At 37.0% G+C, this 26,846-nt stretch overlaps 1 non-coding gene across 1 annotated transcript; it reads left to right on the top strand.

Annotated features, from left to right (window-relative positions):
• The first annotated feature begins 20,790 nt into the window (after nt 1-20,790).
• On the top strand, nt 20,791-20,897 carry LOC141702904 (small nucleolar RNA R71). The gene has a single exon (XR_012567292.1). It is a non-coding gene; the product is annotated as a small nucleolar RNA R71 (small nucleolar RNA).
• Nucleotides 20,898-26,846: the final 5,949 nt, after the last annotated feature.

Raw genomic sequence — 26,846 nt, 5'->3', positions numbered from 1 at the left:
ATCCGTTGACGCTTTAGAGACATCCGTTGAAGCTTTCATCCGTTGATGCACTCATCCGTTGAAGGATGTTATCCGTTGACGCTTTAGAGACATCCGTTGAAGCTTAGCTTCTCATCCGTTGAAGGTCTTTAAGTCATCCGTTGATACCACTTCATTTATACAAAATTACAAGGCATGAAATATTTACAATTGGCCTTCCTATCTGCATATCTTCTAGTAGTCAACATGACTCATAGTTTCTCTCAACTTCTAAGAATTACATCTTAAATACAGAGACTGAAATATGCTACAACACTAGACTTATTTCTAAGTAAAGCTACACCATCAACGGATAGCCAAAGTGGTCTTATCCGTTGAGGCTACAGATACTGAATTTCTACTTAAGTGTTTTGTTAAACATATCATCAAACTAATGCACATATATTCCTAACAAATGTAAAATACACCACAGAGCTGGATCCCCCAGGTTTTGAGCGAGTATTTAAATTCCCTTTGAAAGGAAGATCTTAAATATAAAAATGAGTTTTGGGATCCGCTCTAACTTTTAAAAATCATTTTGAAGACTCGAAAACACTTTAAAGAGTGTTTGGAGTAATGCTGATTTAATGAAGTAAATCAGTCCCAATATATTTAGAAAATCTCTGAATATTATTATTTAAATAATATTCCCATAGAGAATAATCTTATAAAAATAATCGAAGTAGAAGTTTTAAAACTTATACTTGAAATGGATATTAAATAACCAAATATATACTTATATAAAAGTACTATCTTTATTTGAATAATCGAAAATAAGTTTGATTATCGAAACATTATATTCTAATAAAATAAAGAATATTATTCAATAATAAGCGGAGTCATAATACCTCGAATGAATATTATAAATAATATTCATTAAATAAAATAAAGGAGTCAATACATCCTCAAATGACTATCCAATTAATAATCATTAAATAATAGAAACTGAGTCATAAGCCCTCGAATGAATATTCGAAATAATATTCAATAATAAAATAAAGGAGTCATAAGTCCTCGGATGAATATTCAAAATAATATTCAATATTAAAATAAAGGAGTCATAAGTCCTCGGGTGAATATTCAAATAATATTTATTAAATAAAATAAAGTTATCGAATAAACCTTATTCGATTAATAGTTTGGAAAACTATAACCATATATATATAAATATATATATATATAATATACTCGGGATCCCCGACTCCCGGTTTTAGAAAACGTTTTCACCTTTGGGTCCCTATACTAAGGGTATATGCAAATTACCGCTATTCTCTAGCATAGGTATTATCAACTGAACCAACAGATATATATGGCAAGAATATGAAATAGGCATGCATATATATACCATATCAGCATGCTTCAATATATCACAACATTTGCTAATTAACCAACATGCATCTATCGCAAGATAATGCATATACATATATACATCACAACAACAGTATAACGGGTAGAAAACTTGCCCGAGCGACTGGGGGTTACGAATGGCTCGGGATGAGTCTGGTAACCTATAAGCAATAAGTAAGTTGGAATTAAACCAAAGTCACTTGTAAATCTATACTTTAACTAACTTAGACTCTAACGCTTGTTTTGCGCTTACTGATTCTCTTAAGTCACTCGAGTACCCTCGGCTCCACCATTTTTAATAATTTAACCATTACGAGTTTTAAGGCGATTCCTTCGCAAATGTCTTACCAACTGCCTATTACACCTTACATAAATGTTTCATATTTCAATTAGTCCTTTAAGGTCTTTAACCTATGTTTCAAAGTAAGGCGAGGGGTAAGGGTTCGTTCGCGAAACGTCGTTACTTAAAACGGCCGTTTCTCCTAAACCGTTCATCGGAATCAAACGAACCACATATCAAAACGAAGCTCGTAACATGAAATATCTAAACATAGCAATGGTCAAAACCTAGCAGTGAGTTCAAGGGTTCTGATGTTAAGAACAAAAAAACAGTCTACGGTAAATCGGGCATTACGACGGCTATGTTTACGCGATTTCCCAAATTTAAACCAACTCAAAACAACCACAATTCAACCCCAATTCACAACCCAATCCAAACTCCATCCAAAATACATTACAACAGCCCCAAACCAACTCATTATAATCCATTTACTTACTCCTAAAACATGAATTTAAACTATACTACATTCTTTAACCAAATCTTAAGATTTCAACAAATCAATCACCACCATTCCAACCCAAACTCTTAAAAAAACAAGTTTCATGCTTCACATATACTATACTACTCATAACCATTCCTAAATACTCAAAACTAAAGCTAGGGTTTGGAGTTTATACCTTCCTTGAAGCTTTTAATCCATGAAAGATCCTTGGAATGCCCATGAAAGCCTTGATCTATGTTTAAGCTACCTTGTCCTTACAATTAAAATCAAGAATCAAAAAATTTGTTCTTGAAGTTACTATTCACCCTAAACTTTAAGGAATTGATTAACTAGGTAAACCTTCGATTCTTGGATCCAAACTTATAGCATAACTAAGTTATGAATTATGGAAGCTAAAGAAACAAACCTTATAATTTTTGAAGGTGTGTAGCTTGAGTTTTTGAAAAACTCCTCCTTGTTTTTCTTTCAAAAGCCGAGAGCAAGATGATGAAGATGAAAAAAAATTTGTGATTTGCTTTGATTTGTTTTGGTTGGTTGTTTTTAGCTTGCTTTTGGTTAATTACCTTTTTAACCATCAACTTTGTGTGGTTCTAAATCAACCACACCTCCTTCCCCCTCATGTCATGCTTATGTCACGTTTGTTATTTCATCATCCCTTACTTGCCCTCTTCTCATTGGTTGGGTGACATCATCCCCTCTAATCTCTTTGATTAGCTTCCTAATTGTTTGCCTAATGACCGCTGATCTGTTATACGGTTTGCTTAACTTTCGTTTTCGTTTATCGTTTGAGGGATCATACCCGGGATCTTATTACTTAGGTTCCCTTAACCTTTCTCAATATATTGTATTCCTTTTATGATCCTCTCTCATAATCCTTTAATTGAAATCCTTTTTATCCTGTTACCTTATACTCAATTCTTTCCGTATCTAGTGGATTTCCGGGAAAAATCAAAGTGTTCGGAATTGGATTCTGACGATCTTTACATACACTTATATGCCACATAGAGTACTAATAATATCCCAGAAGATCAATAACAGAACCCCTACATAGTGTGGCATGAAAAGTTTTCTCATTCAGCATAATCTGCAAAATCACTATTCATAAGGGTTTCAAAAATTTCCAAAAATTGGGGTTATTACAGTCTCCCCTCCTTAAAAGGATTCCGTCCCGGAATCAGATAGAAAATGAATAGGGATACTCTCTTAGCATTGCACTTTCTAACTCTCGAGTAAATTTTCCCACATTGTGATTCTTCCATCAAACTCTGACTAGTTTGATAACCCTTCTCCTAAGCACTTGTTCCTTTTCGATCTATAACCCTTTCTAGTTGCTCCCTATAGGTTATGTCTGGTCGCATGCCTTTGCGCTCATATGCCCCTATTTATCTGGCATCCGAATTACACTTCCTTAACATTGATACGTGAAATATGTTATGACTTGCTACATGTTCGGGGGTAGGGCTAGCTCATATGCTAACTTCCCAAACATCTTAATATATCCAAGGGTCCGACAAATTATGGACTTAGCTTTCCTTTCTTTCCGAATCTCATCAATCCTTTCCAAGGGTTTCCAAGGGGATACCTTTAACAACACTAGGTCCCCTACTTCCTATTCTTTGTCCTTTCGTGTCAAATCAACATACTTCTTATGTCCATCTTGGGTTACTACCAGCCGTCCTCTGATTAGATCTATTATATCCTTGGTCCTTTGGACTACTGCGGGTCCGAGCATCTTGCGCTCTACAACTTCATCCTAACATAAGGGAGATCGACATTATCTTCCCTCAAGGATCTCATAAGGCGATAACTCAATAATGACATAAGATCTATTGTCGTAAGAAAACTCAATCCGTGTTAAGTGATCATTCCAATTTCTTTCAAGTCTATTGCACAGACTCTCATTATAGCTTTTAGCATTAGAGCTTTTGCTTCTCAATACCCATTCTTTTCCAGTTCGTAATCGCTACTACCTTCCGTTCCTAATATTATACTGGTTATACTTTTGCTCGTTAGCGTTCTATAACCTTTTAATAACCTCATCAACCTTAGTATCACGAATGTGTTTCCATTCCGCATACCACCACAACTTTACTACCCCTTTTTCAGCTGCTTCTATCTTCAAAAGCTTAGTCCTTCATATAGAAGTAAAAGAATTTATTGAGAGATCACTATGATCATGAACACTTGTTATATCACATAGTTAGTACAGAAGGTGGCCAGCCTTTAGTACTTGACAAGCAATTAAACAACATGTGGTATCCTACTAGGCTTCTATCACACAGATAGATAGTCATTCGGCAATACCTCCCCTTCTGGAAGGGTTGTTCTTCTCACCTTACATGAAATGAAAAGAAGATAAAAGAACGAACTGAAGAGAATTGTATATATAAAAAAAAATATAATGCCACAAAATATCTGGCTTGGAACCTACCTCTAAACTATAGAGGTTTGTCATAGGAGAACAAAACATATATGTATTTATATCAACATCAAGTATTATAGCATCGTATTTCACATGCCTAAATATTTTTGCTATTCCGTGCATCATTCTATGGACCCATGCTCTTCCTCGAGCTTATACACAATCACCTTTGAAACTCCTTCGATACCGAAAATCGAACCTGGGATCTCATTCTAGACATCATCGTTACTTGAATTATATGCTTGCACCGTAACCTTCCTCGTATAATAATACGACTCTCTATTGATAAGAAAGACTAAATATTCAATAGGTAGATACTCTACTTAATTAGTCTATCAATGATAACTTATACACAACCACGACCCGTTTAGTGGTACTCAATCTCAACATCCATTCCAATACAACTCTCACGGTTGTAACCAGGTCATTACTCGCAGAATCATTGCTGCATTACTATGGTCCACTACTGACCTACTGTCGTCATTCACATTCCATGAAATCTTAATATCTAACCATACGGAGTCCATACATGTCGTATCAAATCCTTCTAAGGAGGTAACATAATCACCATTCCTGATTCATGAAGAACACTCCTGATCCTGACATACATACATGACATGAAGCAGATAAAATTGCAGAAGAGTTTCAATCAAAGCAACGATAGCAGGTTAATACCATTCTAAATCATATGCCTTAAATAGAAGACTTACTCAAAGGTTTGTCTAGTCCTTTTTAAAACATGGTCCTGGCTTATCTCAAGATAGGACCTTCTAAGATAGATAGCCCGTTCATGGCGATTACACGAATTAAACCTTTACCAACTACTATTACGGTTGGGTATTGCACAGTCATCAGAAGGAATGTCAATCTTCCAAACCATAATACAACCTTCACAACTTTAACCATCATCACTGTATTCTTTTGGCACAAGCGCCTATAATTATTCTCTTACCTTTAAAGTGTCGGCCACCTCTTTGGCCTTTCCTGATAGTAAAATTTCCTTACAGTCAATGTCATTTTAACCACCTCCAAATAATTTTCTACCTCATTTCAATCACAGCTTATGTCAAGATGTTTTGCTTAAAATCTGATAAGTAAAAAAAAATATCACCATTTTTCCATAAGTTATTGCCTCAGTCTTTAGAGGTTAATCACTGTCACGACTGACTCTCAATCATACTTAGAACATCTTTTATCTTAAGTCCTAATTGCCCTGAACAATTTCAACCATTACTGGTTCGATCCATACTTTCTCGTGGTTTAACACGTGCCTCTCTTGGCATCAATATAATTACGTCATATTTCCTTTATCAACATTTCTATTCTTGAGAATTTTGAATATTACCTTTCTCCTTGTAAAACCTCTAGGGTTATCCTTGAATCGTTCCTCCTGTATTCCTTAGATACAGGGCATATCAAAATACCATTTACTAATACCAGAATCATTGTCTATATACTTCTGAAAAATTTCTCCACTGATTCTTAAAGGTTATTATTACCTTAATCCTTTCCAATTCATACTGTCAAAACTCATACTATCCCTATTAAGGGTGAAATGCCAACCTTTATGCATTCCCCTAGGATTCATTTTAAGTTACCGATGTTCTATCCTTAATTCCACCTTTAAAAAGGTACTTGCATCCTTCCATGGATAAATCAAGTCATATATCCTTGATAGATTATCTTATTCATCATTCCCACCTCGATAGTCTATACCTAATTTCATAATAGCATCCTTATTCAAATTGAGGTCAATCCATATGGCCTCCAAAAGATAACAATGGTCATCCGCTTTTCTTGCCTAATTTGGTAACAATAACAAGGATGTTCTGGAAGATATTGGTCGTGTTCAACGGGAACTTCTTCTTAATAATTCCTTATTTACTTTTGTTGTTTATTTCAACAGTCACCTCAATGTTGGGATATCTTTCATATCTGGCGTCTCCCTTTCTGGGTATCATGCCACCGGTCTTACACTTCACCTTCTTGAAGGTCACTTCCTTCATCCAATTTTCTTAATTTCTTACTTTCTTGTCTCCTCAGTCTATCCGCGTCTCATTATTTATCCTTCGAATTATCTCAAGGTTTCCTCGAATCTTCCCAACTTACAGGGGATAAAATATATGTATCTCTTATGCCCTCAACCATCAATTTTAACTCATGGTGAATCACCCTCATCCTGACGATTACATACTCTTCTATTTCTATTTCTACGAGTCTTTAGGGTTTCCTCATACCCAACTCCCTTATCATTCCTCAAACTCTATTGCCGTTATATTCCTTTCCACTTCAATTTCTTTTTATTTTCCTTTCTCTTATCATTATTTCATGAACCAACACAACATAAGCATTGATTTCAAACATCCCGTCATTCTGGATTCGTGCCCTTAGAACGAATCTTAACAACTTTTACAACTTAGATTCACAATTCATCATACTCGTCTGCCTTTGTTCTGGCTCTAAAGCTTTTACACTATCTCCATAACCTTGGGAAGTACTTTCCTGAAAACAATTGACTGAACTTAAATCAGTTTATTATAATCTCTTGCTCCGTGCCTTCCTTGGCCTTTCACCAGCGGGTGGTCTCTCTCTTGGGAGGGTAAGTGACAAAAACAGTCTTTTGTGATTCGTCAATCATTCAGAATCTCAAATGATTCCTCTATTTCCTTTAGCCAGGCTCTTGCCTCGACTAGGTCAACCTGTTCCTTGGAACTCTGAGAGCTTAGCGACTCAAAGGTCATGAAAGAATTTCCTACCGCATTGTTTCCTCAAGGTGGTGGTTGGGGATAATAGTCTAAGTTCTGTCTAGACAGGTCCATAAATTGCCATATAGGAGTACCGTCTCGGGTCTCCTTTCCTTACTCGACTTTCTGTTTCCTTAGTATAAAATGTTTCAACCTTCTCCCATAATCGGGGTTATCTTATACATTAAAAACCTTGTTTTCCACTCTATTACGTTATGGGTTCTTTCTTTCTTGATGGCAACCTCCCTGACTATCACATTCAGGGTTTGCCCTAAATCTTATTCCTCAAACTATGGCTCTCATCTAAGTTCTCATCCTTAAGCTCTTGAACTTTCGGAACCCAAATTCTATAGGAATACCTCATTATTCCCTTATCATCTTTCTCGGTATTAATCTCATATTTATTTGTTGGCTCTCTGCCTTCATTCATCACCTTTTTTTGGCACAATATGCTCTTTTTCAATAATTCGGGCTGTATTGCAATCTCAAACAGCTTTTCGGTACCGGCTTCGGTTACCTTCACTTCTATTTCTATTTTCTCAAAATCTCTTATAAACTCTCCCAAAGACATTATTATCTTGAGTCTCTCTTTTATACTAAGGGCATTAGCCACCATTTTGGCTTTCCCTGGATGATAAAGAATCTCATAATCAAAATCCTTGATTAGCTCTAACCACCTCATTTGGCACATGTTGAGCTCTTTTCTGCGTGAAAATGTACTAAAGCACTTATGGCTTAGGTAATTCTCGCACTTCTCTCCATACAAGTAGTGCCTCCAATCTTTAGGGCAAAACTATTGCCATGAGCCCAAGCTCATAGGTGGGGATATCGAATTTTATATTTCCTTAATTGTCTTGACGCGTACGCGATTACCTTACCGTGCTGCATAAGCACGCACCCTAAGCCCTTGTGCGAAGCGTTACTATACTTCACAAAATCTCCTTTTCCATCCGGCAACGCCAGCATAGGGGCCGTCACCAACCTTTGCTTCAGTTCTTGAAAGCTGTTCTCGCATTTCTCTGTCCATTCAAACTTCTCAGTCTTACGAGTAAGCCACGTTAAAGGGGGCTACTGTCTTTACAAACTTGAATGAACCTCCGGTAGTGATCGACCAATCCTAACTCTGGTAGTCGACCTAACCATGGTCATCAATTCATCAGTGGTCCTTTATTCATTCTTGTCAGGATCCTTCACAGGATCCTTCTTAGCGATAATTCCCTTCTAGGACAACATCCTCAACCGCTACATCCTCAATATGAACATCATCCGGTCCCGTGTTAGGACGCTCTATCGGGTCCACAATCTGATCTCCAATAACTTAATAAAACATCATCGCATTGTTGCTCCTCAACCTCAGGGTTCGGAGTCCCGCTACCATATATGATAACGAACTACGCTTCTATCACAATATTTATAAGGGTTCCCATAAGGGTTTTAACTGTCAGTACTACGTTAGGTAGTCCGACTATGAACTTGGCAAGAGTTCTTATTATCTTAGTGAACTTATTATCTTAACGTCACATCATCTCTGAGGTTTATAACGCTTCGCTCTGATACCACTTCTGTAACACCCCCAAAGCCGGGGTCGGGGGTCCCGGTTGTCTCGAGTTCCATTTCCCTTAATATCACCCAATCTTAATACACCATCAACTACTCTGTACTGTGACCCCACAATAAACAGACACACCACAAGTTATAGTCTCAGAGATGAATATCCAAAAATAATCACAAGTCATTTTATTCCACAATTATATGTCAATACACCTTAAAAAAGGTTTCTGAATAAATTTACATTTCTTTGCCATTATTACAATTCATAAATATACATAAATCTGGTACATCAAAAGTTGAAAGCCTAGCCTATTGGTAGCTCATACCTCAGCTATAACGACATCAACGCCTATTGGAAACTGCGGAACGTTTCCTATCCGCTCGCGAATCGGGAGCTTGGTCTTGTTCATCTTGTCTATCTGATGTTGTGTGATGAAAGAAGAAAGCAAGGGTGAGCAGCAAGCCCACCAAAATAATATGTATAATGATTAACAATATATGAGCCTTCTCATAGTTCTCATGAAAGTCTTGGTCAAAAGAAATGAACCAAGTTTGATATCTTAATGCGATGAAGTCACAAAATATTCAGTATATATACATATATACTTTTCAAAATCTTGGAAGTCCTCTTCCATACATAATATACACAGAGTTCCAGTTTATAACTGTATAAAACTATCGTTGCAAGGTGATCTCATATATCTAACCTTGACTCAACATTTTTCTGAAAATCTTTGACATACATAAGATAATCATTTACTAGATATAAGTTTAAAAGATGAAGTTACAAGATACTCCAATATACTTATATCTTTTCCAAATACTACTTGAACTACCACCATTCAAGTTATAATTAGTTTCAAAAGTTCATCACACTGATGAGACTACAAGATAAGACTTGAATAGATTCAATCTTTGAAATATTTTGAAGGAAATGAAGTTATGATATACTTCATTAAGTCCCGATATATATATACACCTATATATACATACGTTTCCTGAAAACCTCTGTCATGTAAAGTATGAACATAATTGCAATATCCAATAAATTTGGAAAGGAAAGAATTTTTGGCATAAACCTGATATCTTGCTGATCAGGCAAAGATACCAATAAGTAACCTTTTCTAATAGTAGATGGATGAATCCCCCACCGGTCATCACCCTGGCCACATAAGGACCTTGTGCTGGACCGCCACCCGGCCTCTTACGCGTTGATGGACTGCCACCCAGCCACTTACACTTTGATAGACCGTACCCCGGCCTGTCGCTTATGCCGACTCAATTAGATGGACTTACTTCCCGAATGTTGGGCAAGTAATCAAATTGTTTTCTCAAAACAGCAACCACGTTGCGAATGTAAAATACACCACAGAGCTGGATCCCCCAGGTTTTGAGCGAGTATTTAAATCCCCTTTGAAAGGAAGATCTTAAATATAAAAATGAGTTTTGGGATCCGCTCTAACTTTTAAAAATCATTTTGAAGACTCAAAAACACTTTAAAGAGTGTTTGGAGTAATGCTGATTTAATGAAGTAAATCAGTCCCAATATATTTAGAAAATTTCTGAATATTATTATTTAAATAATATTCCCATAGAGAATAATCTTATAAAAATAATCGAAGTAGAATTTTTAAAACTTATACTTGAAATGGATATTAAATAACCAAAGATATACTTATATGAAAGTACTATCTTTATTTGAATAATCGAAAATAAGTTTGATTATCGAAACATTATATTCTAATAAAATAAAGAATATTATTAAATAATAACCGGAGTCATAATACCTCGAATGAATATTATAAATAATATTCATTAAATAAAATAAAGGAGTCAATACATCCTCAAATGACTATCCAATTAATAATCATAAATAATAGAAACTGAGTCATAAGCCCTCGAATGAATATTCGAAATAATATTCAATAATAAAATAAAGGAGTCATAAGTCCTCGGATGAATATTCAAAATAATATTCAATAATAAAATAAAAGAGTCATAAGTCCTCGGATGAATATTCAAATAATATTCATTAAATAAAATAAAGTTATCGAATAAACCTTATTCGATTAATAGTTTGGAAAACTATAACCATATATATATAAATATATATATATATATAAAATCTACTCGGGATCCTCGACTCCCGGTTTTAGAAAATGTTTTCACCTTTGGGTCCCTATACTAAGGGTATATGCAAATTACCGCTATTCTCTAGCATAGGTATTATCAACTGAACCAACAGATATATATGGCAAGAATACGAAACAGGCAAGCATATATATACCATATCAGCATGCTTCAATATATCGCAACATTTGCTAATTAACCAACATTCATCTATCGCAAGATAATGCATATACATATATACATCACAACAACAGTATAACGGGTAGAAAACTTGCCTGAGCGACTGGGGGTTACGAATGGCTCGGGACGAGTCTGGTAACCTATAAGCAACAAGTAAGTTGGAATTAAACCAAAGTCACTTGTAAATCTATACTTTAACTAACTTAGACTATAACGCTTGTTTTGCGCTTACTGATTCTCTTAAGTCACTCGAGTACCCTCGGCTCCACCATTTTTAATAATTTAACCATTACGAGTTTTAAGGCGATTCCTTCGCAAGTGTCTTACCAACTGCCTATTACACCTTACATAATTGTTTCATACTTCAATTAGTCCTTTAAGGTCTTTAACCTATGTTTCAAAGTAAGGCGAGGGGTAAGGGTTCGTTCGCGAAACGTCGTTACTTAAAACGGCCGTTTCTCCTAAACCGTTCATCGGAATCAAACGAACCACATATCAAAACGAAGCTCATAACAGGAACTATCTAAACATGGCAATGGTCAAAACCTAGCAGTGAGTTCAAGGGTTCTGATGTTAAGAATAAAAAAACAGTCTACGGTAAATCGGGCATTACGATGGCTATGTTTACGGGATTTCCCAAATTTAAACCAACTCAAAACAACCACAATTCAACCCCAATTCACAACCCAATCCAAACTCCATCCAAAATACATTACAACAGCCCCAAACCAACTCATTATAATCCATTTACTTACTCCTAAAACTTGAATTTAAACTATACTACATTCTTTAACCAAATCTTAAGATTTCAACAAATCAATCACCACCATTCCAACCCAAACTCTTAAACAAACAAGTTTCATGCTTCACATATACTATACTACTCATAACCATTCCTAAATACTCAAAACTAAAGCTAGGGTTTGGAGTTTATACCTTCCTTGAAGCTTTTAATCCATGAAAGATCCTTGGAATGCCCATGGAAGCCTTGATCTATGCTTAAGCTACCTTGTCCTTACAATTAAAATCAAGAATCAAAAAATTTGTTCTTGAAGTTACTATTCACCCTAAACTTTTAGGAATTGATTAACTAGGTAAACCTTGGATTCTTGGATCCAAACTTATAGCATAACTAAGTTATGAATTATGGAAGCTAAAGAAACAAACCTTATAATTTTTGAAGGTGTGTAGCTTGAGTTTTTGAAAAACTCCTCCTTGTTTTTCTTTCAAAAGCCGAGAGCAAGATGATGAAGATGAAAAAAACTTTTGTGTTTTGCTTTGATTTGTTTTGGTTGGTTGTTTTTAGCTTGCTTTTGGTTAATTACCTTTTTAACCATCAACTTTGTGTGGTTCTAAATCAACCACACCTCATTCCCCCTCATGTCATGCTTATGTCACATTTGTTATTTCATCATCCCTTACTTGCCCTCTTCTCATTGGTTGGGTGACATCATCCCCTCTAATCTCTTTGATTAGCTTCCTAATTGTTTTCCTAATGACCGCTGATCTGTTATACGGTTTGCTTAACTTTCGTTTTCGTTTATCGTTTGAGGGATCATACCCGGGATCTTATTACTTAGGTTCCCTTAACCTTTCTCAATATATTGTATTCCTTTTATGATCCTCTCTCATAATCCTTTAATTTAAATCCTTTTTATCCTGTTACCTTATACTCAATTCTTTCCGTATCTAGTGGATTTCCGGGAAAAATCAAAGTGTTCGGAATTGGATTCTGACGATCTTTACATATACTTATATGCCACATAGAGTACTAATAATATCCCAGAAGATCAATAACAGAACCCCTACATAGTGTGGCATGAAAAATTTTCTCATTCAGCATAATCTGCAAAATCACTATTCATAAGGGTTTCAAAAATTTCCAAAAATTGGGGTTATTACAGATTTTATGGATGAGAAATCAATTGCTAGACTATGGTTTGCAAGTTGAAAGGATTCCTATTTTCTGTGATAACACAAGTGCAATTTCCATCACTGAAAATCTAGTACAACATTCAAGGGCAAAGCACATAGATATCAAGTACCATTTCATAAGGGAACATGTAATGAATGGTACCGTGGAACTGCATTTTATTCCCAGTGAGAAGCAGCTTGAAGATATTTTTACCAAGCCACTGGATGAATCTACCTTTTCAAGGTTGGTAAATAAGTTAGGTATGCTTAATTATTCTTAAATCTATCTGAGTTAATTTGCAAGTTTAAATGCAACCAAAAATTTAATTGATTTTTCAGTCTTGGATGAAATTTTGGTTAAGTCAAAATTTACATCTCGACGGATGACCCATATCCATCGAGTTTGGTCATCCGTCGAAATACAATTTGCTAATAAAAATCAATTACTTTTCTGGAATATTTTATGTCTCGACGGATAATAGTTTATCCTCATCCGTTGAATTATCTTAATCTCAGCCGTTAATTCCCTGTACATTATCCATCGAGTATACTTATAGTTTGTAAGCATAACACGACGAATAATGAATGGAATTTTTACAGTTAATTTTTAAACGGCTATTTTAGGAAATTTCTACTGGTTACTTTATTTTACTTTATTATTTTTATCAGTTATTTTTGAGATAGTATAAAAGTTTATTTCATTGCAATTGCTTTTCTTTTATCATTCTCAATTCAACTGCTCTAATTTCATTCGCTCTCAAAGCACTTACTCTCTTTCTCTTCAAGTTCTTATTCTCTAACAATGGCACCTATTGTAAAGATTATGTCTCAAACTAGGTTTATTTATGAGAAGAACAATTTCACTGCATTAGTGAACAAGGGTATTCAGCAATCGGATGACTATCACAAGATGATGGACTTTGTGAAGAATTGCAAACTCAATTATGCCATGCTGGAATCACCCACAATCTTCTGTGAAGTTGTTGAAGAGATGTGGACCACTGCTACCTACAACTCTGCAGATAAGACCATCACTCTAACCATTAAAGGTAAAGAATTCTGTATAAATAGTGATGTGATAAAAACATGTTTCAAAATTCCTGATAACAATGTGACTTCACCACACACTGACACTGATATAGTCAATATGCTCAATTCCATGCACTATGCACTTCTTACTTCTAAACTGAGTGATATTAGGAGAATGGGTCTTAGGATAGAGTGGAGTTTCTTGTGTGATGTAGTTACAAAGGTTTTCTCAGGAAAGATCAGTAATTTTGATTCAGTGAAGATTTCCATGCTTAACATGCTATACATGCTAGTTACAAATAAATTTTATAATTTCAGTGATCTTGTCTTGTTTGAGTTAGGTTTTAAATTAGGGGAGTTAAATAAAAGATGTAAAAATGTGTATTATGTTAGATTTCTTATGTTATTAGCTAACCACCTCTGTGAAGAGATTGTGCTTGAGAACCCTAACAACAAACTGGATTGTTGGGTTCAAGAGAGAAGGCTCATTGCAGATTTGAACAGGGCCAATCATCACAAGAATGTGCCAATGTTCTACTTTCCTGTAATGCAAGAACCTCAGGTAGGTGAGGTAAGTTCATCCATCCCTACAACTATTCCAACCTCCACAATTTCTTTGAGTTCAAGAGTAGCTATGGCAACTGTACCAATGACCAAACAGTTGCCTACCAAAGCTGCCAAACCTACTATTATTTCAAAATTCAAATCAGAGAAAGCCCCCTCTGGTATCTCCCAAAAGATGCCAGTTGCAAAATCCACAAAAGCCAAAGAGGGGAGTGTAAAGGAGGGTAAGTTAGGTGAGGGAAGGGGTGAACATAAAACAAACCCCAAGAATAAGGGTGGAGAGTTGAGTGAATCCCAGCCTAGCCACACTGCAGTTTCCCAATAAACTGCAGTGTTTAAAAAGGACAAAAGCTCACTTCTAGTTGTATCCTCCCAAAAGGATATAGCTATTGAACAAAGCTCTCAACCAAGAGCATATGCCAAGAGGGTTAGGGACACAAGCTCACCCCAAACTTATGCCATAAAGAAGAAATCAAAAGCCTCTGGGGATGCACAGGGTACACACACAGTGCAAACTGGTGCAACAGACACAGTCACTGCACCTTCACAAATTCAGCTTGATGTGGCTCCAATAAATGTGGAGTCACAGCCAAAATCTCTAGTTAAAGAAGCACCTCAAACACCATACTCATCAACAAATTCTCTAGATGTGGATATGATAAACACATCAATTCCTGATTCCCCTTATTTAACTCTGTTGGGGAAGCAAAAATCTAGTGCAAGTGAGCATCATCTTTTAGATGATTTGTTGGCTCACTTGCCAATTCTTTCAGGAACTGTTGTGTCATCTGTGCCTAAAATATCTTCAATCAGCACAGGGTCAACAATAGTTTCTATTCCCAGCTCATTCATTTCTACTCTCTCGATGGATTTTGCTCATCCGTCGAGTAGTGATTGTATCCCGACGGATAAGCCTAACAACAGTTATCCGTCGGATAGAAAAACCACTCACTCGATGGATATCACTCATCCGTCGAGTATCTCTGCACAGCTTCAAACTTCAATTCTTTCAAGTACAGAAGATTTAGTGGTTGTACAGTCACTCTTAGGATTGAGAGAGAAGAGTGTTTTGAGTGAGAGTCTGGGTTGCTCCCAGGAAAAAGGAGAAGAAATGAGTGAAAATCTACAATCCATTTCTTCAGGATTGGCAAAAGGGAGTGAGAGGAGTCCCACCTTAGTAGGTGAAGGTGAGGGTGTGAGGGTGGGGAGCCAGGGTGAGACCCTGATGCAACAAAAAAGAGAAAATGAGAGAAATGCAGGTACTGGAGCAATAAGGATGGATGTCATTGCTAGTGAGTCAATGAATGTCCAGGATGCAGACAGGGAAGGACTATCTCAACATCCTAAAGCTGTTATAGATTCTACTTCCCTTGATGCTGAGGCATTTACTCACCCTGTTCCAGCTTATCAAATTCTAGCTGAACAGGGCAATGACAATACAGAAATGATGCTCAATCTGGTGCATACCACTCAGTCTACGCAAAAAGCTAAGGATGCCATCACAGCTTTTCCTTCTACAGCTAGTGATGTGGACTATGAGACTGGGGGTTCAACTGATTTCTTTGGAGATGGAAGTGGGGATAGTGAAGATGAAGCAATGGACATAGGGGGGGGAAGTAGGCTCAAGCTCAAGGTCAGGTATGCCATCACGGGAATTCTCAAAGAACTGTGATGAGCATTACTTCAAGACAACCCTGATCCAGTTAATCAATCAGAAAAATACTGCTATTCAAACCACTACCAATGCAAGCACCAAGAAGCTCCTTCAGGCACATCTTGCCTCCCTGTAACTTCGGCAAATACAAGGCTTCCAGCATGCTAGAGATGTGAATTCTATGAAGGGTGATATTGAGGAGATGAAGAAGGCTATTTCAGACAGGATAGTTTCTAAACTTCCAAAAGCTACAATGCTTGACATCAAGAGGCAATTAAGGAAAAATTATGATATGTCAACAAAGATAGATGCCTTGGATACAAGAATGTTAGCCATGGAAGCATCTTTGACTACCATTCATCTCCATCAAGCCCAACAAACTGATCTACTTCAAAAACTGGTGGCAGCTCAAACCCCCTCCACAGCTCAACTTGATGATAACAAAAAGGGGGAGAAAGGACCAAGTGAGGGGGAGAAGCTTCAGATACAAATCAGTAAAGTAATTGTGCCTTCAATTACTATCTCAAAGCCGCCAGTCACAGATGGTATAGATCTGATTCAAGTAGCAGCAGCCAACTTGAAAGTTGCTGAGAAGGAAAAGTTGAGTTTGGTCAACTAGGAGAAGATTGATGAGGAAATACAGAAGAAATTTGAACTTGTAAAGGAGCTTGTTAAGTCAGCCATCCATCACTCTCAAGTCAAGCAGATTAGTGTGAATGAGATGAGCATGAACTATCTGGAAAGAGGACAATCTTCCTGCATCAAGTCTCCAAAGGCTGAAATGATTCTTAAACCAAGGGCAAACTACTCAAAATCATCTTTGAAGAACCCCTTTGACACTGTGTATGAGACACCCAAGCTTTATGAGAACAAGCTTCTGTCAAGATCAATTGCCTTCTATAAAGATCCAGCTGATTCAGCTTCTAAAAGGAGGATTGCTAAGATTTTCAGAAATGGGAAAGAAATTTGTGTGGTGGCTGGACACCCTCAATTTGCTCAAGCAAAGAGAGAAGAAAAAGCTAGATTGAAGCAGGAAAAGAAGCAGGCTGCTCTAGATGCTAAAAAGGCTAAACAGAAGAAAGAGCAGATTGTTATCTTGGCCAAGCTACATGCTGTAAATTCATCACAACAAATTCCCTCTCAACCATCTGAAGCTACTGAATCAAGGAAGCAAGTTGAAGAACAGAAGAAATCTCCAAGAAAAAAAGAATTGGATAAAAGAACTAAAAGGAGGCTGGATATTGTTGACAAGGAATTGGAAGATTAATTTCCTAAGGAATCCACACTAGCTACAACTCAAGCAACAAAGCCCTTTGTGGTATTTGAAGACATAATGGTGGTGGCTCCCTACAGGAATATTCATGGTGAACCTATTGTGCCCAAGGATGAGCCAATAGAATGGGAGAACATACCAATTCCTGACTTCAATCTACCAATCCTTAGCAAGCCAAAAAGGACAAAGTCAAGAGCAGTCAAGAAAGTGAAGCTGTCACCTTTCAAATCCAAATCTGTAGTTAAAGCTCAGCCGAAAGTCAATAAGGGAGACTACTTGTACTTTTGTGACATTAAAGAATTTTCTGATCTAATCCTCTATCTGGATGAACTAGATGAAGTGAGGGGAATTGATGCATATAGAAATCTACCTGAAAGGTTAGTGTTCAAGTACAAATGAGGAAAGGAGATTCAGTGGCCACTTCACAGGATTCTTCAAGAAAGCCAAGCTGTACTGATTAAAGTTTATTTATCCTTCAAGAAGAACTTTGGGTTCAACATTACTGCAAGAAGATTGATATTGAAGAAGATTGAAGAACTAAGGAGTGTTAGAGCTTAAGATGCACTCCCAAAGACTCTAATCATCCCTTACACAGGGAGAAGAGTGCATCTAAGGCCCAACTGGCTGATGGAGTTCATTGATGACAAAGGTGTGAGAAGATTCTTCAGATTGGAAGACCAATTGAGTATCTCTAGCAATGAGACTCTTTTAGAAATACAAGAAAAGCTAAATCTCTCAGAATCTGATGAACTAGAATTCCACAAGCAGCTCCAAAATCAGATTGAAGAAAACAACAGAAAGCTTGGAAGAAGATCCAGACCTTCAAGGAACTAGATAAATCTGCTCAGGCTAGAGGAGCATCTTAAAAATGACTGTGAGCTAAACTTTGTATATTTTGATTAAATGAAGCACTTTTCAGTATTATCTACTTTTTTTAAAGCTGTATGTTTAGGGTGTTTTGTTATCATCAAGTATCTCTTAATTTATGGCTACAATTCCATTAGACTTAAATTGGGGGAGATTGTTGTGCATATATTGTGTACTTGATGATTACATGAACAAAACACCTAAGTAGATTTTACTTAGTGAAATAATGTAGCACTCGACGGATAAGAATTTTAGTCCCGATGGATAACTCATCATAGTCCCGACGGATGATGACTTATTATCCATCGAATGAGTAGCTTATGTAATAATGAGTCTGTAGCACATTTCTGCATACACCTTTGTATAGATTCTGTAGTAGCATATAAGTCATGTTGACTTTAACTAGATATGCATAATAGGTTGATTAATTGTACATAGATGATGTCTTGTAATTCTGCATAAATGAATTGAAGTAAAGTGCCAAAATAGCTATCGACGGATGATTAACAAAGCCATCGACGGATGATCAAATGGCTATCAATGGATGTTCAATATAGCAGTCGACGGATGATCAATAAAGCCATCAATGGATGATCATAAACTCGACGGATGATCATGTACTCAACGGATAAAGAATTCAAATATCAGTTGACAGTGACAGCATAGTCACATGTGTCGAAGTGTATGCAAATGGAATGCAAGAAGCCTATTAACTGGGTAATAGAGAACAAAGTAGCAAAGTATTAGACCCGATAGTTTTTATAATGATCCTGTCTTTTGACTTTGTAATCTTGGTAATATATAAACCAAGAAGTAGCAAATAGAAACATGGATCTGAGATATAAAAAGTGAGAAACATTTGTAAGCAGAATTCTTAGCATTTCTCTGTATTCTCAGTAGTTCAATATTTGTAAGCAGTTGTGAGCATTCTTGCACACAGGGTTCCCTCGATATATAATATATATCTCTGGTGGAATCATTCAAATCCACCAGAAAGTTTTTAAAGACTCTTGTTTTTAATTACTTGTGTTTTGATTCACTTAAGTTTTATTCCGCATTGTGCTAATCAATACACTTATATTTATATTTGAGTTAGAACATTTTGTTTCAAGAAAAAGTTTCAAGAATTCCATTTAACCCCCCTTCTGTAATTATTGTCATATTATTAAGGGACTAACAACCTTCATGAACTTAGCATAGCTCGGCATCTGTTCTAGACCTTCCACAAAAGGTATGTTAATGTGCAACTTCTTGAAAACCTCCAAAAACTTGGAAAACTGCTTGTCGAATTTCTACTTTTGTAGTCTTTTAGGATATGAAGGTGGAGGATATACTTATTTTTCCCCTATATTCTGCTCAGGAGAAGTGTTTTTAACAACATTCTTCTACGGTTCCATATCACCATCCTTCTTCAAAGCCGTTTCAGTAGAATTCTCACTTTTTGGAAAAGGGCAGGGCGCGGGCGCGCTTTGTATGGACACAGGCGCGCCTTCCTTCTGGAAGAAATTTTTAGAATTTGCTTTTTGATGATTTTGGGGGCTCGCGACATTTCCAAACCTGAGGGTGATTACCTTAAGCTATCACTTGAAAGAGTTCCTTGTGGTCGGTACAATAAGGCGTTAGCAATTTGCCCTATTTGATTCTCCAAAGTCTTGATCAAAACCGCTTGGCTCTTGCACATAAGCCTCAACTCCTCCAATTCAGATTTTTCATTAGAAGTTTGACCGCCACCTCAATGAGATTGTTGTTGCTTCCCTGTGGCTGAAATTGTTGCCTTGGTGCATACTGTTGTTGAAAACCAGGAGGATTGAATTGCTTATTTCTAAACTACTAGTATGACTGTTTTGGTTGTTGCATACCACCCTGATTATTGCTCCAGCTGAAGTTAGGATGGTTGCAGTTATTAGGATGATAAGTAACAGGAACAGGTTGCTGCGACCTTTGAAATTTGCTCACAAACTGAGCCGATTCACTAGATATAACACATTGCTCCGTCGCATGTGATCCTATACAAAGCTCACAAACACTCATTATCTATTGAACACCATAGTTGGTCAGAGAATCGACCTTCATAGTCAATGCTTTGAGCTGAGCAGCTATAGTCGTAGCTGTATCCACTTCCAGAATCTTGCTACCTTGCCTTGTGGTAGTCTCTGAGTTGGATTCTGATATTCATTAGCGGCATCATCTCAATTAGCTCACAAGCTTCCTCGTAGCTCTTAGCCCATAAAGGTCCACCTGATTCTTCATCGAGCATAGGTCTTGACTATGCTCCCAAACCATTATAAAAGCAATTGATCACCATTCAGTCAGGCATTCCATGATGAGAACACTTCCTAAGCATCTCCTTGTAGCGCTCCCAGGCTTCACATAAAGATTCTCCCGATTTTTGCACGAACTGAGTAAGAGCATTCATGATTGCAGCTGTCTTTTACATAGGGAAGAATTTAGTAAGGAATTTATGAGCAAGATCCTCCCAAGTTGCAATAGAACCTGATGGTAGAGAGTGTAACTGGCTCTTAGCTTTATCCCTCAGAGAGAATGGGATAAGTCTCAGTTTCACAGTATCTTTAGAAACATTATTGAACTGAAAGGTGTCGCAGATCTTGATGAAATCCCTAATGTTCATATTGAGATCTTCCATTGGAGCACCCCCAAACTGGACTGAATTTTGCACCATCTAAATTGTGCCAGGCTTGATTTCAAATGTATTAGCTGCGATAGCTGGCCTGATAATGCTAGATTGAATATCATTGATCTTTGGTCGAGAATAATCCATTAACACTTTCGTTGCTGCTGCTCATATTCCCATTGTAATGATTCCCTCTTCTTAAACTTTTTCAACCTTTTCAAAAACTTCTTTTTCCTCTTCTTCAACTTCGTCTAGTGTTTCTTTACGAGATTGAGAACGTGTTCGCATACACGCTCTCTAGAGTACCTGAAACACATGAACAATTAAACCTTGTAAGATAAAAAATCTGAGTCAGTGAACTTTAACGACCACTGATGACAAGCACATAAACTAAATTTAACACCGATCCCTGGCAGCGGAACCAAAAACTTGTTCGGAGTAAAATACACGTGAAAATACATGCAAGAGTACGCAATCACAAGTAGTATAAGATTTAAGTCGAGTTCATTCCCAAAGAGACTGGTTAAGGTTATGTTCAGATTATGCACTAATGCAACAGTGTATGATTATCGTTCACAGCTAAGACAAGTAACAAATTTGAGTTGATTAACTACTTAAGAGATTAAACTAGCATGCATTAACTAAGAGATTAAAAGTGAATTACTTATATGAGAATAAAACATGGGATTCTAACTTCATTAAATACTTCATTTAAAGTTTATGTCTTTATCAATAGTATGCGATGGTGATGATAACTAATCAGATAAAATGAAATTAGTATACGCTATCTCTCGATATACGCATACCCTACTAATAAACATCCACGATCAAGATAGAAGTTGAGTAGACACTAATTATGCTTAGACCTTATATATCTAAATGATTTGAAAACATAATGGTTTAAGGACAAGTTATCTATTGTGATTACATACGGTGTGTAAGATGGTTAAAATTATACTACGCATTATGCATGTCAATTGATACGTAAACCTATGCTAGCATGGCAAGTTCTAAACGTCTATATTCACTATCGCTTCAATAGAGATTAAAAAACAATCTTAGATGTTAGCTACGCATCAAAGACGAATAAGCACAACCAAAGTAGGAAATCATAAATCACCACACACTAAAGATTTAAATAATCAACTATTGAAATCCATAAATAAATTCGCTAGAACCCCATGACAATGATTAGTTCATGATCGAACGCATCGTCACCATAGGTTCCAATGAGAACATGATACTAAATAAGTTCAGAATACTACGAGATAATATATAAAGTACTAGGGTTTAAAACAAGAACAAAACAAGCATCCGAAAGTATCGCCTAAATCGAAGAATACAAATGAATGAACTAATTCTTCTTCTCCTTAGTCGTCTCATGTACTCTTAGTCTTCTTATTGTTCTTCCTGGCTTCCTTTCATTAAAAACGTCATTTCTTCATTATATATAAGCCCCTGGATCACCTGGACTCTTCAAATCTTCAAATTCAAGTAAAAACAGGATTATACAGCAAGTATCAGGCGCGGGCGCGCGGCTTCCTAGCGCGGGCACGCTCCTTCTCTGGAAACATGGGCGCGGGCGCGCTCCTTTAGGCGTTGGCGCACCCGCTCTCTGGCATTTTCTGCATTTTCTTGTTTTACTCTAATCTTCTCGCAAACTTCTCTTTTTAGGATAAAGTCATTGTAAAGCTCCTTTCCACCTCCTGACTAGTGCCCTGAAATGATGCAACACAAAAACACATCAAAAATACCAAATACTTGAGTCCAAAACACCAACTTAAGCTGATATGAAGTGTTTCAAGTGGATATAAATTCCACTTATCACACCCCCAAACATAAATTGATGATTGTCCTCAAGCATAAACAGACTCAACAATAAAAACACAACTAATGCATGAATGCAACTAAAATGAATATGCAACGATCCCCTCAGAATATCATAACCAATCAACAAGCAAATATCTCTAAGAATGCAATTACTCGAAACGGAGTTCAACTAAATCCCATAAACAAACTTACAAACCAGAAACATGCGTGTGTGCGATGCTTAACATATATACTCTCCATACTAGATCAATAATCATATCTTATACTTCACCAAAATAATCACAAGTTTATAAATAGAATAGACGTTAAACACATAATGACTCACAACACCTCATTTTTATTAGAGTTATACAAGAATTCATGCTATTATAAGAACACATAAACACAAAAATGCGTATTTGACCGTGCAATAAATGAGGTCCCAAAAGACATATATAATAATACCCATGTAGCGGGCGTTAGGTTAGCGGATCCCGGATTATACAAGCCTTAGGTCACTAGGCACAAAGCCCCCTAGAACTTAATAACTCGAGTATTAAAGAGCTCACTCTTGATCAATTAAGCATAAACACATACTAGCACAATTTTTTACTTTTCTTTTCTTTTTTCTTTTTTTTCCTTTGCTTTATCTTTCTTTTTCTTTTTTTCCTTTTTTCCAATGATTCTGAATGAGTGGGTTTCGCTCCATCTCATTCAACCCTAGACTACTCATAAAAATATGAGCCGGCTACTAGCCATTTGACGCCTAGCTTTATTCACAACTAGCAATGATAACCATGTTTTTTGCCTAGTTTAAAAATTAGTGTTCCTATGTCATTACGAGAATATCAAAAATTCTAAATATAACCAAGTGATTAAATTCCAACAAACAAACAAGTATGATCATGATCTAGTTCAAAAGTAACCTATAAGACTTGTGAAAAGACTTTGTTTCTGGGCATGCAAATCGATTCATTAGGACTTAATCATCCCTCTATTCGACATCACTGTACTCAAATTAACACCAACCTACCAATCAGAAACAGCTCAACCTAAGGGATCATGTTATATACATGTAAATGCAACTAAATGGACTCACATACAAACACGAAAAAAATGCAACACCAAAATGCAAACAACTATATGAACAATCATGCAAAAATGTGAATGAACTATACTAAACATGCAATATGAATCTATATGAACACAACACACACTACTAATACTTACATTGTCACACCCAAACTTTAAATATTCAATGTCCTCATTGAAGGTAATAATAAGGATACAAGGCATACCTATTCGTCAGTAGGATCACCCTCCTCGGGTGGAGTATCAGGTGGCGGGTACACAGAATCAGCTCCAAATACAGGCCAATCGACCTCAACACTAGTGGCCTGGAAAGCAGTACCCGAAGCTTGTGTCAAATCCGCAGCAAAATGACTGTGAATGTCGTGTATCACATCCATGCGCCTAGTTAATAACCTGTACTGCGCATCTCCAAGTCCAAAACCATCCCCTGTATGTTGAGCACAAGAAGATCTAGCGGCTCCACGAGAGGATCTAGTAGCTTCCTGACGTACCTGAGAAGAACCTTCTATATAAGTCTGATCAGCTGGGTGGCCACCCAGTAGATGATCATATATATAACCCAAGCCCTTCTCATCGATTTTACCGCCATACCACTCCTTCAGCTGCTGAATCATCGAGCTATCAATGGGAGAACTCGGCATCTGTAGCTGCTTATGCTCGGGCCACTTAACACCCACCGTGGTGCATAACCTCAAGGCATGAGGGATCTCCCCCGTGGTCTTTCCTTGCAAAAATACAGCATACTCTGATAAATCACATAACCGAGATCAACATACTCTTCATTCAAAATCCCCCATAGTATAATAGCCCGATCCATAGTAACCTCGTGTGAATGCGAAGATGGCATGATATTAGCACACACAAAGAGGTTCCAAGCCCTAGCTAACCTATTCATACACGAAGCAGGAAAAGTAAGTGGCTCATTCGTTCCCGCCTTGTACTTTCATTTTGTGCCAGGAACACACAACTCATCCACAATATAATCCAAGTCCAAATCCTCCCTAGTCTTCTGTACCCAATCCTCAGTAAATGAATGTCTAGCGGGTTGATTGATAACCCGACGAATAGCAGTAGGAGTATAATCAACAGTCAACCCACGAACTATAGAAAACCAATTCTTGTCCGCTTTGGCATTTGCATTAAATTCTCACACAATGCTCAATAGGACTGCAGCGGGTGTCTCACAGAAATTCTGTAAACCCTTCTCAACAATCATCTCAAAAAGCTTCCGATCCTTAGCTGTGGGTAAGAAACCCCTCTCCTTCGCAACCCGTTTAGACATCAACCGGGTAAACTCTGCCTGTGCCTCCGGAGAAGTAAATTTGTTCTCCGTGCCACCCATACTAGAATCCTCGGTAGACGAGGGATGAGTGAAAGTGATAGGTGTGTATATAAAGAGATGTATATATATAGGATAAGTAAAAAGATGGTGTAGGTTTAGAAGTGTTTAGGACGTAGAGTAAGGGTAAAAATAGGATAAATTTCGGGTTGGCTTGGGTTGTAACTGAATTTTCTGTTTTTTTCTATTTTTTTTCTTTTCCAGACAAGTCACGCGGCCGCCCTGCTTCTGGCGCAGTTGCGCCGTGCTTCTGTAAAAAATTTCATTTTTTTTACTTTTTATTTTCTTTTTTTTCTTTTCCAAGCTACTATCAAACAAAGAATGGGTTGCCTCCCACGAAGCGCTTGGTTTACGTCGCTAGCTTGAAGTGAAACTTTGAAATCAAGTTGTTGCAAGAACGGCCCTCACCACCTCACGGTTTTCCATATCTCCATAATAATGCTTCAACCTCTGACCATTTACTTTGAAAGCTTGGTCCAGATGCTTATCAAAAATCTCCACAGCTCCATATGGAAATATAGTTTTGACAATAAATGGACCTGACCACCGTGACTTAAGCTTTCCTGGAAAATCTCAGAGACGAGAGTTGAACAATAGAACTTGCTGACCAGGCACAAATGACTTGTGCACTAAACTCCTATCATGCCATCTCTTGACCTTCTCCTTGTGTCACTTGTTGTTTTTATAAGCCTGTAGATGAAATTTGTCAAGTTTATTAAGTTAAAGAATTCTCTTCTCTCAGCAAGCTTCCATGTCCAGAATCAGCTTCTTCAAAGCCCAATATGCTTTATGTTCTAACTCCGTAGGAAAATGACACGCCTTCCCATACACCAACTGGAATGATGACATTCCTAGAGGAGTCTTGAATGATGTTCTATAGGCCCAAACAGCTTCATCGAGCTTCAAAGACCAATCCTTCCTTGAAGGACTCACAACCTTCTCCAAGATTCACTTGATCTCTCGATTCGATACTTCAGCTTTTCCATTAGTTTGAGGATGGTAGGCTGTGGTAACATGATGACTCACATGATACCTTTATATTAATGCAGTAAATTTATGATTGCAGAAATGCGATCCCTCATCACTGATTATGACCCTTGGAGTACCAAAATGTGTGAATATCTAATTATGAAGAAAATTGATCACCACCTCAGCATCGTTGGTTGGAAAAGTTTTAACCTCAACCCATTTAGACACATAATCCATCGCCAAAAGAATATACTGATTATTGCATGATGCGACAAATGGCCCCATGAAGTCGATTCCCCAAACATCAAAAATCTCACCTTCAAGAACTTGGACATATTTCTAACTCATTGGCATTCATCACATCTTAACACGAACTAACGAGCATCTTTAAACAAAGTAGGCCAGAAATATCCCGCTTAGAGAATACGAGCAGTTATCTTCTTTCCACCATAATGACCACCATACACAGTAGAGTGCCAATCCCTCAAAATACCCTTCGTCTCACTATACAGAATGCATCTCCTGATAAT

Source organism: Apium graveolens, unplaced genomic scaffold (assembly GCF_009905375.1).
Source record: "Apium graveolens cultivar Ventura unplaced genomic scaffold, ASM990537v1 ctg5870, whole genome shotgun sequence".
Lineage (NCBI taxonomy): Eukaryota > Viridiplantae > Streptophyta > Magnoliopsida > Apiales > Apiaceae > Apium > Apium graveolens.
This window is presented reverse-complemented; position numbering and strand designations above follow the sequence as displayed.